Raw genomic sequence first — 13,602 nt, 5'->3', positions numbered from 1 at the left:
GGAAGGGGACAGCCGAGAATGCACCGTGCGAATTACGCAAATATCTGGAAGCGCGACGCGTGTCAGGCAGGTGAGACCGCTTCCCTCTGTCTTCATTTCTTGCTTTCTTGTCACTACCCCTGCCAGCCCTTTTTTCATGCTACCTTTCTCATGTGACATAGATGCTTCCATACTGATTTTAAACTATCGTAAGACACGATATTAAGGAGCTCAATTTGAAAAGAGTGCGCCAAGGAAGACTTCCAAAGAGTCTCTGGAAATAACAAAACAGTGTGAAGTGACAGAAATGTTGTGAAATACGTCAGGGCATATTGTTTTGTAGCAGTGCACAACGGCAAATTTGTAAACAAAAATTTACCTTTCGTCGCTACAAGAGATGGATACTTTGTCGAACAAACGAATGACAGGCGGTGCAACGAGCAGCTGTGTTGTGCGTCTGACCCACGTGGCGGCGCGCCGCACAGCGCGTCGCCTTCGAGGTGGAAGGACGTGCTTTGCGTCAAATGTGCCACCGAAAACGGAGATTGCGTGTGTTGGGAGGAGAGGCGAAGCCTTCTTCTGCCGTGCGGCTACTGTATAAGGACGCCAACGGCCATACCATGTTGAATACACCGGTTCTCGTCCGATCACCGAAGTTAAGCAACATCGGGCCCGGTTAGTACTTGGATGGGTGACCGCCTGGGAACACCGGGTGCTGTTGGCTCCCTCTCTTCTTTTAAATTTTATGTCACTACACCTGCCAGTCCTCTTTTCATACAAACTCTCAGGTGCGACAAAGATGCTTCCACAAGCATTTTAAACCACTGTATTAAACGTAAGATGTGAAATTACAGCAATGAACTCAGTTTGAACAAGAATGCGCGGAGGAAGAGTGCTAGGAACTCGTTGAAAATAACGAAACACTGCGAATCGACGGATGTGCTCTTAAAATGCGTCAGAGCCTACTGTTTTGTAGGAGCGCTAAATTCCAATTTTGTAGCAGTGCACAACGGCAAATTTGTAAACAAAAATTTACCTTTCGTCGCTACAAGAGATGGATACTTTGCCGAACAGCCTGTGTCTTGTGTGCATGTTTTCGCACCTTTCCACGGCACGGCGCAGCACAGAGCGGCTCTGGTAGCTCCGAACGGCCGCACACGGCGCCTCGGACACGTCGGTTCGGCCCGCGCCCATCTCGCAGATGCTTCTCGTACTTGTGCTGTCATATGGACCACGACCCGAGCGGCAGCGAGCGGCAGTCGAGCAAAGTCGGGACAAGTCGGGACGGAAGGGGACAGCCGAGAATGCACCGTGCGAATTACGCAAATATCTGGAAGCGCGACGCGTGTCAGGCAGGTGAGACCGCTTCCCTCTGTCTTCATTTCTTGCTTTCTTGTCACTACCCCTGCCAGCCCTTTTTTCATGCTACCTTTCTCATGTGACATAGATGCTTCCATACTGATTTTAAACTATCGTAAGACACGATATTAAGGAGCTCAATTTGAAAAGAGTGCGCCAAGGAAGACTTCCAAAGAGTCTCTGGAAATAACAAAACAGTGTGAAGTGACAGAAATGTTGTGAAATACGTCAGGGCATATTGTTTTGTAGCAGTGCACAACGGCAAATTTGTAAACAAAAATTTACCTTTCGTCGCTACAAGAGATGGATACTTTGTCGAACAAACGAATGACAGGCGGTGCAACGAGCAGCTGTGTTGTGCGTCTGACCCACGTGGCGGCGCGCCGCACAGCGCGTCGCCTTCGAGGTGGAAGGACGTGCTTTGCGTCAAATGTGCCACCGAAAACAGAGATTGCGTGTGTTGGGAGGAGAGGCGAAGCCTTCTTCTGCCGTGCGGCTACTGTATAAGGACGCCAACGGCCATACCATGTTGAATACACCGGTTCTCGTCCGATCACCGAAGTTAACCAACATGGGGCCCGGTTAGTACTTGGATGGGTGACCGCCTGGGAACACCGGGTGCTGTTGGCTCCCTCTCTTCTTTTAAATTTTATGTCACTACACCTGCCAGTCCTCTTTTCATACAAACTCTCAGGTGCGACAAAGATGCTTCCACAAGCATTTTAAACCACTGTATTAAACGTAAGATGTGAAATTACAGCAATGAACTCAGTTTGAACAAGAATGCGCGGAGGAAGAGTGCTAGGAACTCGTTGAAAATAACGAAACACTGCGAATCGACGGATGTGCTCTTAAAATGCGTCAGAGCCTACTGTTTTGTAGGAGCGCTAAATTCCAATTTTGTAGCAGTGCACAACGGCAAATTTGTAAACAAAAATTTACCTTTCGTCGCTACAAGAGATGGATACTTTGCCGAACAGCCTGTGTCTTGTGTGCATGTTTTCGCACCTTTCCACGGCACGGCGCAGCACAGAGCGGCTCTGGTAGCTCCGAACGGCCGCACACGGCGCCTCGGACACGTCGGTTCGGCCCGCGCCCATCTCGCAGATGCTTCTCGTACTTGTGCTGTCATATGGACCACGACCCGAGCGGCAGCGAGCGGCAGTCGAGCAAAGTCGGGACAAGTCGGGACGGAAGGGGACAGCCGAGAATGCACCGTGCGAATTACGCAAATATCTGGAAGCGCGACGCGTGTCAGGCAGGTGAGACCGCTTCCCTCTGTCTTCATTTCTTGCTTTCTTGTCACTACCCCTGCCAGCCCTTTTTTCATGCTACCTTTCTCATGTGACATAGATGCTTCCATACTGATTTTAAACTATCGTAAGACACGATATTAAGGAGCTCAATTTGAAAAGAGTGCGCCAAGGAAGACTTCCAAAGAGTCTCTGGAAATAACAAAACAGTGTGAAGTGACAGAAATGTTGTGAAATACGTCAGGGCATATTGTTTTGTAGCAGTGCACAACGGCAAATTTGTAAACAAAAATTTACCTTTCGTCGCTACAAGAGATGGATACTTTGTCGAACAAACGAATGACAGGCGGTGCAACGAGCAGCTGTGTTGTGCGTCTGACCCACGTGGCGGCGCGCCGCACAGCGCGTCGCCTTCGAGGTGGAAGGACGTGCTTTGCGTCAAATGTGCCACCGAAAACGGAGATTGCGTGTGTTGGGAGGAGAGGCGAAGCCTTCTTCTGCCGTGCGGCTACTGTATAAGGACGCCAACGGCCATACCATGTTGAATACACCGGTTCTCGTCCGATCACCGAAGTTAAGCAACATCGGGCCCGGTTAGTACTTGGATGGGTGACCGCCTGGGAACACCGGGTGCTGTTGGCTCCCTCTCTTCTTTTAAATTTTATGTCACTACACCTGCCAGTCCTCTTTTCATACAAACTCTCAGGTGCGACAAAGATGCTTCCACAAGCATTTTAAACCACTGTATTAAACGTAAGATGTGAAATTACAGCAATGAACTCAGTTTGAACAAGAATGCGCGGAGGAAGAGTGCTAGGAACTCGTTGAAAATAACGAAACACTGCGAATCGACGGATGTGCTCTTAAAATGCGTCAGAGCCTACTGTTTTGTAGGAGCGCTAAATTCCAATTTTGTAGCAGTGCACAACGGCAAATTTGTAAACAAAAATTTACCTTTCGTCGCTACAAGAGATGGATACTTTGCCGAACAGCCTGTGTCTTGTGTGCATGTTTTCGCACCTTTCCACGGCACGGCGCAGCACAGAGCGGCTCTGGTAGCTCCGAACGGCCGCACACGGCGCCTCGGACACGTCGGTTCGGCCCGCGCCCATCTCGCAGATGCTTCTCGTACTTGTGCTGTCATATGGACCACGACCCGAGCGGCAGCGAGCGGCAGTCGAGCAAAGTCGGGACAAGTCGGGACGGAAGGGGACAGCCGAGAATGCACCGTGCGAATTACGCAAATATCTGGAAGCGCGACGCGTGTCAGGCAGGTGAGACCGCTTCCCTCTGTCTTCATTTCTTGCTTTCTTGTCACTACCCCTGCCAGCCCTTTTTTCATGCTACCTTTCTCATGTGACATAGATGCTTCCATACTGATTTTAAACTATCGTAAGACACGATATTAAGGAGCTCAATTTGAAAAGAGTGCGCCAAGGAAGACTTCCAAAGAGTCTCTGGAAATAACAAAACAGTGTGAAGTGACAGAAATGTTGTGAAATACGTCAGGGCATATTGTTTTGTAGCAGTGCACAACGGCAAATTTGTAAACAAAAATTTACCTTTCGTCGCTACAAGAGATGGATACTTTGTCGAACAAACGAATGACAGGCGGTGCAACGAGCAGCTGTGTTGTGCGTCTGACCCACGTGGCGGCGCGCCGCACAGCGCGTCGCCTTCGAGGTGGAAGGACGTGCTTTGCGTCAAATGTGCCACCGAAAACGGAGATTGCGTGTGTTGGGAGGAGAGGCGAAGCCTTCTTCTGCCGTGCGGCTACTGTATAAGGACGCCAACGGCCATACCATGTTGAATACACCGGTTCTCGTCCGATCACCGAAGTTAAGCAACATCGGGCCCGGTTAGTACTTGGATGGGTGACTGCCTGGGAACACCGGGTGCTGTTGGCTCCCTCTCTTCTTTTAAATTTTATGTCACTACACCTGCCAGTCCTCTTTTCATACAAACTCTCAGGTGCGACAAAGATGCTTCCACAAGCATTTTAAACCACTGTATTAAACGTAAGATGTGAAATTACAGCAATGAACTCAGTTTGAACAAGAATGCGCAGAGGAAGAGTGCTAGGAACTCGTTGAAAATAACGAAACACTGCGAATCGACGGATGTGCTCTTAAAATGCGTCAGAGCCTACTGTTTTGTAGGAGCGCTAAATTCCAATTTTGTAGCAGTGCACAACGGCAAATTTGTAAACAAAAATTTACCTTTCGTCGCTACAAGAGATGGATACTTTGCCGAACAGCCTGTGTCTTGTGTGCATGTTTTCGCACCTTTCCACGGCACGGCGCAGCACAGAGCGGCTCTGGTAGCTCCGAACGGCCGCACACGGCGCCTCGGACACGTCGGTTCGGCCCGCGCCCATCTCGCAGATGCTTCTCGTACTTGTGCTGTCATATGGACCACGACCCGAGCGGCAGCGAGCGGCAGTCGAGCAAAGTCGGGACAAGTCGGGACGGAAGGGGACAGCCGAGAATGCACCGTGCGAATTACGCAAATATCTGGAAGCGCGACGCGTGTCAGGCAGGTGAGACCGCTTCCCTCTTTCATTTCTTGCTTTCTTGTCACTACCCCTGCCAGCCCTTTTTTCATGCTACCTTTCTCATGTGACATAGATGCTTCCATACTGATTTTAAACTATCGTAAGACACGATATTAAGGAGCTCAATTTGAAAAGAGTGCGCCAAGGAAGACTTCCAAAGAGTCTCTGGAAATAACAAAACAGTGTGAAGTGACAGAAATGTTGTGAAATACGTCAGGGCATATTGTTTTGTAGCAGTGCACAACGGCAAATTTGTAAACAAAAATTTACCTTTCGTCGCTACAAGAGATGGATACTTTGTCGAACAAACGAATGACAGGCGGTGCAACGAGCAGCTGTGTTGTGCGTCTGACCCACGTGGCGGCGCGCCGCACAGCGCGTCGCCTTCGAGGTGGAAGGACGTGCTTTGCGTCAAATGTGCCACCGAAAACGGAGATTGCGTGTGTTGGGAGGAGAGGCGAAGCCTTCTTCTGCCGTGCGGCTACTGTATAAGGACGCCAACGGCCATACCATGTTGAATACACCGGTTCTCGTCCGATCACCGAAGTTAAGCAACATCGGGCCCGGTTAGTACTTGGATGGGTGACCGCCTGGGAACACCGGGTGCTGTTGGCTCCCTCTCTTCTTTTAAATTTTATGTCACTACACCTGCCAGTCCTCTTTTCATACAAACTCTCAGGTGCGACAAAGATGCTTCCACAAGCATTTTAAACCACTGTATTAAACGTAAGATGTGAAATTACAGCAATGAACTCAGTTTGAACAAGAATGCGCGGAGGAAGAGTGCTAGGAACTCGTTGAAAATAACGAAACACTGCGAATCGACGGATGTGCTCTTAAAATGCGTCAGAGCCTACTGTTTTGTAGGAGCGCTAAATTCCAATTTTGTAGCAGTGCACAACGGCAAATTTGTAAACAAAAATTTACCTTTCGTCGCTACAAGAGATGGATACTTTGCCGAACAGCCTGTGTCTTGTGTGCATGTTTTCGCACCTTTCCACGGCACGGCGCAGCACAGAGCGGCTCTGGTAGCTCCGAACGGCCGCACACGGCGCCTCGGACACGTCGGTTCGGCCCGCGCCCATCTCGCAGATGCTTCTCGTACTTGTGCTGTCATATGGACCACGACCCGAGCGGCAGCGAGCGGCAGTCGAGCAAAGTCGGGACAAGTCGGGACGGAAGGGGACAGCCGAGAATGCACCGTGCGAATTACGCAAATATCTGGAAGCGCGACGCGTGTCAGGCAGGTGAGACCGCTTCCCTCTTTCATTTCTTGCTTTCTTGTCACTACCCCTGCCAGCCCTTTTTTCATGCTACCTTTCTCATGTGACATAGATGCTTCCATACTGATTTTAAACTATCGTAAGACACGATATTAAGGAGCTCAATTTGAAAAGAGTGCGCCAAGGAAGACTTCCAAAGAGTCTCTGGAAATAACAAAACAGTGTGAAGTGACAGAAATGTTGTGAAATACGTCAGGGCATATTGTTTTGTAGCAGTGCACAACGGCAAATTTGTAAACAAAAATTTACCTTTCGTCGCTACAAGAGATGGATACTTTGTCGAACAAACGAATGACAGGCGGTGCAACGAGCAGCTGTGTTGTGCGTCTGACCCACGTGGCGGCGCGCCGCACAGCGCGTCGCCTTCGAGGTGGAAGGACGTGCTTTGCGTCAAATGTGCCACCGAAAACGGAGATTGCGTGTGTTGGGAGGAGAGGCGAAGCCTTCTTCTGCCGTGCGGCTACTGTATAAGGACGCCAACGGCCATACCATGTTGAATACACCGGTTCTCGTCCGATCACCGAAGTTAAGCAACATCGGGCCCAGTTAGTACTTGGATGGGTGACCGCCTGGGAACACCGGGTGCTGTTGGCTCCCTCTCTTCTTTTAAATTTTATGTCACTACACCTGCCAGTCCTCTTTTCATACAAACTCTCAGGTGCGACAAAGATGCTTCCACAAGCATTTTAAACCACTGTATTAAACGTAAGATGTGAAATTACAGCAATGAACTCAGTTTGAACAAGAATGCGCGGAGGAAGAGTGCTAGGAACTCGTTGAAAATAACGAAACACTGCGAATCGACGGATGTGCTCTTAAAATGCGTCAGAGCCTACTGTTTTGTAGGAGCGCTAAATTCCAATTTTGTAGCAGTGCACAACGGCAAATTTGTAAACAAAAATTTACCTTTCGTCGCTACAAGAGATGGATACTTTGCCGAACAGCCTGTGTCTTGTGTGCATGTTTTCGCACCTTTCCACGGCACGGCGCAGCACAGAGCGGCTCTGGTAGCTCCGAACGGCCGCACACGGCGCCTCGGACACGTCGGTTCGGCCCGCGCCCATCTCGCAGATGCTTCTCGTACTTGTGCTGTCATATGGACCACGACCCGAGCGGCAGCGAGCGGCAGTCGAGCAAAGTCGGGACAAGTCGGGACGGAAGGGGACAGCCGAGAATGCACCGTGCGAATTACGCAAATATCTGGAAGCGCGACGCGTGTCAGGCAGGTGAGACCGCTTCCCTCTGTCTTCATTTCTTGCTTTCTTGTCACTACCCCTGCCAGCCCTTTTTTCATGCTACCTTTCTCATGTGACATAGATGCTTCCATACTGATTTTAAACTATCGTAAGACACGATATTAAGGAGCTCAATTTGAAAAGAGTGCGCCAAGGAAGACTTCCAAAGAGTCTCTGGAAATAACAAAACAGTGTGAAGTGACAGAAATGTTGTGAAATACGTCAGGGCATATTGTTTTGTAGCAGTGCACAACGGCAAATTTGTAAACAAAAATTTACCTTTCGTCGCTACAAGAGATGGATACTTTGTCGAACAAACGAATGACAGGCGGTGCAACGAGCAGCTGTGTTGTGCGTCTGACCCACGTGGCGGCGCGCCGCACAGCGCGTCGCCTTCGAGGTGGAAGGACGTGCTTTGCGTCAAATGTGCCACCGAAAACGGAGATTGCGTGTGTTGGGAGGAGAGGCGAAGCCTTCTTCTGCCGTGCGGCTACTGTATAAGGACGCCAACGGCCATACCATGTTGAATACACCGGTTCTCGTCCGATCACCGAAGTTAAGCAACATCGGGCCCGGTTAGTACTTGGATGGGTGACCGCCTGGGAACACCGGGTGCTGTTGGCTCCCTCTCTTCTTTTAAATTTTATGTCACTACACCTGCCAGTCCTCTTTTCATACAAACTCTCAGGTGCGACAAAGATGCTTCCACAAGCATTTTAAACCACTGTATTAAACGTAAGATGTGAAATTACAGCAATGAACTCAGTTTGAACAAGAATGCGCGGAGGAAGAGTGCTAGGAACTCGTTGAAAATAACGAAACACTGCGAATCGACGGATGTGCTCTTAAAATGCGTCAGAGCCTACTGTTTTGTAGGAGCGCTAAATTCCAATTTTGTAGCAGTGCACAACGGCAAATTTGTAAACAAAAATTTACCTTTCGTCGCTACAAGAGATGGATACTTTGCCGAACAGCCTGTGTCTTGTGTGCATGTTTTCGCACCTTTCCACGGCACGGCGCAGCACAGAGCGGCTCTGGTAGCTCCGAACGGCCGCACACGGCGCCTCGGACACGTCGGTTCGGCCCGCGCCCATCTCGCAGATGCTTCTCGTACTTGTGCTGTCATATGGACCACGACCCGAGCGGCAGCGAGCGGCAGTCGAGCAAAGTCGGGACAAGTCGGGACGGAAGGGGACAGCCGAGAATGCACCGTGCGAATTACGCAAATATCTGGAGGCGCGACGCGTGTCAGGCAGGTGAGACCGCTTCCCTCTGTCTTCATTTCTTGCTTTCTTGTCACTACCCCTGCCAGCCCTTTTTCCATGCTACCTTTCTCATGTGACATAGATGCTTCCATACTGATTTTAAACTATCGTAAGACACGATATTAAGGAGCTCAATTTGAAAAGAGTGCGCCAAGGAAGACTTCCAAAGAGTCTCTGGAAATAACAAAACAGTGTGAAGTGACAGAAATGTTGTGAAATACGTCAGGGCATATTGTTTTGTAGCAGTGCACAACGGCAAATTTGTAAACAAAAATTTACCTTTCGTCGCTACAAGAGATGGATACTTTGTCGAACAAACGAATGACAGGCGGTGCAACGAGCAGCTGTGTTGTGCGTCTGACCCACGTGGCGGCGCGCCGCACAGCGCGTCGCCTTCGAGGTGGAAGGACGTGCTTTGCGTCAAATGTGCCACCGAAAACGGAGATTGCGTGTGTTGGGAGGAGAGGCGAAGCCTTCTTCTGCCGTGCGGCTACTGTATAAGGACGCCAACGGCCATACCATGTTGAATACACCGGTTCTCGTCCGATCACCGAAGTTAAGCAACATCGGGCCCGGTTAGTACTTGGATGGGTGACCGCCTGGGAACACCGGGTGCTGTTGGCTCCCTCTCTTCTTTTAAATTTTATGTCACTACACCTGCCAGTCCTCTTTTCATACAAACTCTCAGGTGCGACAAAGATGCTTCCACAAGCATTTTAAACCACTGTATTAAACGTAAGATGTGAAATTACAGCAATGAACTCAGTTTGAACAAGAATGCGCGGAGGAAGAGTGCTAGGAACTCGTTGAAAATAACGAAACACTGCGAATCGACGGATGTGCTCTTAAAATGCGTCAGAGCCTACTGTTTTGTAGGAGCGCTAAATTCCAATTTTGTAGCAGTGCACAACGGCAAATTTGTAAACAAAAATTTACCTTTCGTCGCTACAAGAGATGGATACTTTGCCGAACAGCCTGTGTCTTGTGTGCATGTTTTCGCACCTTTCCACGGCACGGCGCAGCACAGAGCGGCTCTGGTAGCTCCGAACGGCCGCACACGGCGCCTCGGACACGTCGGTTCGGCCCGCGCCCATCTCGCAGATGCTTCTCGTACTTGTGCTGTCATATGGACCACGACCCGAGCGGCAGCGAGCGGCAGTCGAGCAAAGTCGGGACAAGTCGGGACGGAAGGGGACAGCCGAGAATGCACCGTGCGAATTACGCAAATATCTGGAAGCGCGACGCGTGTCAGGCAGGTGAGACCGCTTCCCTCTGTCTTCATTTCTTGCTTTCTTGTCACTACCCCTGCCAGCCCTTTTTTCATGCTACCTTTCTCATGTGACATAGATGCTTCCATACTGATTTTAAACTATCGTAAGACACGATATTAAGGAGCTCAATTTGAAAAGAGTGCGCCAAGGAAGACTTCCAAAGAGTCTCTGGAAATAACAAAACAGTGTGAAGTGACAGAAATGTTGTGAAATACGTCAGGGCATATTGTTTTGTAGCAGTGCACAACGGCAAATTTGTAAACAAAAATTTACCTTTCGTCGCTACAAGAGATGGATACTTTGTCGAACAAACGAATGACAGGCGGTGCAACGAGCAGCTGTGTTGTGCGTCTGACCCACGTGGCGGCGCGCCGCACAGCGCGTCGCCTTCGAGGTGGAAGGACGTGCTTTGCGTCAAATGTGCCACCGAAAACGGAGATTGCGTGTGTTGGGAGGAGAGGCGAAGCCTTCTTCTGCCGTGCGGCTACTGTATAAGGACGCCAACGGCCATACCATGTTGAATACACCGATTCTCGTCCGATCACCGAAGTTAACCAACATCGGGCCCGGTTAGTACTTGGATGGGTGACCGCCTGGGAACACCGGGTGCTGTTGGCTCCCTCTCTTCTTTTAAATTTTATGTCACTACACCTGCCAGTCCTCTTTTCATACAAACTCTCAGGTGCGACAAAGATGCTTCCACAAGCATTTTAAACCACTGTATTAAACGTAAGATGTGAAATTACAGCAATGAACTCAGTTTGAACAAGAATGCGCGGAGGAAGAGTGCTAGGAACTCGTTGAAAATAACGAAACACTGCGAATCGACGGATGTGCTCTTAAAATGCGTCAGAGCCTACTGTTTTGTAGGAGCGCTAAATTCCAATTTTGTAGCAGTGCACAACGGCAAATTTGTAAACAAAAATTTACCTTTCGTCGCTACAAGAGATGGATACTTTGCCGAACAGCCTGTGTCTTGTGTGCATGTTTTCGCACCTTTCCACGGCACGGCGCAGCACAGAGCGGCTCTGGTAGCTCCGAACGGCCGCACACGGCGCCTCGGACACGTCGGTTCGGCCCGCGCCCATCTCGCAGATGCTTCTCGTACTTGTGCTGTCATATGGACCACGACCCGAGCGGCAGCGAGCGGCAGTCGGGACAAGTCGGGACGGAAGGGGACAGCCGAGAATGCACCGTGCGAATTACGCAAATATCTGGAAGCGCGACGCGTGTCAGGCAGGTGAGACCGCTTCCCTCTGTCTTCATTTCTTGCTTTCTTGTCACTACCCCTGCCAGCCCTTTTTTCATGCTACCTTTCTCATGTGACATAGATGCTTCCATACTGATTTTAAACTATCGTAAGACACGATATTAAGGAGCTCAATTTGAAAAGAGTGCGCCAAGGAAGACTTCCAAAGAGTCTCTGGAAATAACAAAACAGTGTGAAGTGACAGAAATGTTGTGAAATACGTCAGGGCATATTGTTTTGTAGCAGTGCACAACGGCAAATTTGTAAACAAAAATTTACCTTTCGTCGCTACAAGAGATGGATACTTTGTCGAACAAACGAATGACAGGCGGTGCAACGAGCAGCTGTGTTGTGCGTCTGACCCACGTGGCGGCGCGCCGCACAGCGCGTCGCCTTCGAGGTGGAAGGACGTGCTTTGCGTCAAATGTGCCACCGAAAACGGAGATTGCGTGTGTTGGGAGGAGAGGCGAAGCCTTCTTCTGCCGTGCGGCTACTGTATAAGGACGCCAACGGCCATACCATGTTGAATACACCGGTTCTCGTCCGATCACCGAAGTTAAGCAACATCGGGCCCGGTTAGTACTTGGATGGGTGACCGCCTGGGAACACCGGGTGCTGTTGGCTCCCTCTCTTCTTTTAAATTTTATGTCACTACACCTGCCAGTCCTCTTTTCATACAAACTCTCAGGTGCGACAAAGATGCTTCCACAAGCATTTTAAACCACTGTATTAAACGTAAGATGTGAAATTACAGCAATGAACTCAGTTTGAACAAGAATGCGCGGAGGAAGAGTGCTAGGAACTCGTTGAAAATAACGAAACACTGCGAATCGACGGATGTGCTCTTAAAATGCGTCAGAGCCTACTGTTTTGTAGGAGCGCTAAATTCCAATTTTGTAGCAGTGCACAACGGCAAATTTGTAAACAAAAATTTACCTTTCGTCGCTACAAGAGATGGATACTTTGCCGAACAGCCTGTGTCTTGTGTGCATGTTTTCGCACCTTTCCACGGCACGGCGCAGCACAGAGCGGCTCTGGTAGCTCCGAACGGCCGCACACGGCGCCTCGGACACGTCGGTTCGGCCCGCGCCCATCTCGCAGATGCTTCTCGTACTTGTGCTGTCATATGGACCACGACCCGAGCGGCAGCGAGCGGCAGTCGGGACAAGTCGGGACGGAAGGGGACAGCCGAGAATGCACCGTGCGAATTACGCAAATATCTGGAAGCGCGACGCGTGTCAGGCAGGTGAGACCGCTTCCCTCTTTCATTTCTTGCTTTCTTGTCACTACCCCTGCCAGCCCTTTTTTCATGCTACCTTTCTCATGTGACATAGATGCTTCCATACTGATTTTAAACTATCGTAAGACACGATATTAAGGAGCTCAATTTGAAAAGAGTGCGCCAAGGAAGACTTCCAAAGAGTCTCTGGAAATAACAAAACAGTGTGAAGTGACAGAAATGTTGTGAAATACGTCAGGGCATATTGTTTTGTAGCAGTGCACAACGGCAAATTTGTAAACAAAAATTTACCTTTCGTCGCTACAAGAGATGGATACTTTGTCGAACAAACGAATGACAGGCGGTGCAACGAGCAGCTGTGTTGTGCGTCTGACCCACGTGGCGGCGCGCCGCACAGCGCGTCGCCTTCGAGGTGGAAGGACGTGCTTTGCGTCAAATGTGCCACCGAAAACGGAGATTGCGTGTGTTGGGAGGAGAGGCGAAGCCTTCTTCTGCCGTGCGGCTACTGTATAAGGACGCCAACGGCCATACCATGTTGAATACACCGGTTCTCGTCCGATCACCGAAGTTAAGCAACATCGGGCCCGGTTAGTACTTGGATGGGTGACCGCCTGGGAACACCGGGTGCTGTTGGCTCCCTCTCTTCTTTTAAATTTTATGTCACTACACCTGCCAGTCCTCTTTTCATACAAACTCTCAGGTGCGACAAAGATGCTTCCACAAGCATTTTAAACCACTGTATTAAACGTAAGATGTGAAATTACAGCAATGAACTCAGTTTGAACAAGAATGCGCGGAGGAAGAGTGCTAGGAACTCGTTGAAAATAACGAAACACTGCGAATCGACGGATGTGCTCTTAAAATGCGTCAGAGCCTACTGTTTTGTAGGAGCGCTAAATTCCAATTTTGTAGCA

General features: G+C 49.8%; 11 non-coding genes across 11 annotated transcripts; all 11 read left to right on the top strand.

Moving 5' to 3' along the window:
* The first annotated feature begins 584 nt into the window (after positions 1–584).
* LOC126274775 (5S ribosomal RNA) lies at positions 585–703 on the top strand. The gene has a single exon (XR_007550331.1). It is a non-coding gene; the product is annotated as a 5S ribosomal RNA (ribosomal RNA).
* Positions 704–1,849: 1,146 nt separating this feature from the next.
* Positions 1,850–1,968, top strand: LOC126274081 (5S ribosomal RNA). The gene has a single exon (XR_007549911.1). It is a non-coding gene; the product is annotated as a 5S ribosomal RNA (ribosomal RNA).
* A 1,146-nt stretch (positions 1,969–3,114) lies between these two features.
* LOC126274773 (5S ribosomal RNA) lies at positions 3,115–3,233 on the top strand. The gene has a single exon (XR_007550329.1). It is a non-coding gene; the product is annotated as a 5S ribosomal RNA (ribosomal RNA).
* Positions 3,234–4,379: 1,146 nt separating this feature from the next.
* Positions 4,380–4,498, top strand: LOC126274040 (5S ribosomal RNA). Its single transcript, XR_007549870.1, has one exon. It is a non-coding gene; the product is annotated as a 5S ribosomal RNA (ribosomal RNA).
* Positions 4,499–5,641: 1,143 nt separating this feature from the next.
* Positions 5,642–5,760, top strand: LOC126274772 (5S ribosomal RNA). Its single transcript, XR_007550328.1, has one exon. It is a non-coding gene; the product is annotated as a 5S ribosomal RNA (ribosomal RNA).
* Positions 5,761–6,903: 1,143 nt separating this feature from the next.
* Positions 6,904–7,022, top strand: LOC126274071 (5S ribosomal RNA). The gene has a single exon (XR_007549901.1). It is a non-coding gene; the product is annotated as a 5S ribosomal RNA (ribosomal RNA).
* A 1,146-nt stretch (positions 7,023–8,168) lies between these two features.
* Positions 8,169–8,287, top strand: LOC126274771 (5S ribosomal RNA). Its single transcript, XR_007550327.1, has one exon. It is a non-coding gene; the product is annotated as a 5S ribosomal RNA (ribosomal RNA).
* A 1,146-nt stretch (positions 8,288–9,433) lies between these two features.
* On the top strand, positions 9,434–9,552 carry LOC126274770 (5S ribosomal RNA). Its single transcript, XR_007550326.1, has one exon. It is a non-coding gene; the product is annotated as a 5S ribosomal RNA (ribosomal RNA).
* A 1,146-nt stretch (positions 9,553–10,698) lies between these two features.
* On the top strand, positions 10,699–10,817 carry LOC126274275 (5S ribosomal RNA). Its single transcript, XR_007550101.1, has one exon. It is a non-coding gene; the product is annotated as a 5S ribosomal RNA (ribosomal RNA).
* A 1,136-nt stretch (positions 10,818–11,953) lies between these two features.
* On the top strand, positions 11,954–12,072 carry LOC126274769 (5S ribosomal RNA). The gene has a single exon (XR_007550325.1). It is a non-coding gene; the product is annotated as a 5S ribosomal RNA (ribosomal RNA).
* Positions 12,073–13,205: 1,133 nt separating this feature from the next.
* Positions 13,206–13,324, top strand: LOC126274768 (5S ribosomal RNA). Its single transcript, XR_007550324.1, has one exon. It is a non-coding gene; the product is annotated as a 5S ribosomal RNA (ribosomal RNA).
* The last annotated feature ends 278 nt before the right edge of the window (positions 13,325–13,602 follow it).

The sequence above is a fragment of the Schistocerca gregaria genome, chromosome 5 (genome assembly GCF_023897955.1).
Source record: "Schistocerca gregaria isolate iqSchGreg1 chromosome 5, iqSchGreg1.2, whole genome shotgun sequence".
Lineage (NCBI taxonomy): Eukaryota > Metazoa > Arthropoda > Insecta > Orthoptera > Acrididae > Schistocerca > Schistocerca gregaria.
Note: the sequence above shows the minus strand (reverse complement) of the source record. Positions and strands in the feature narration are given on the sequence as shown.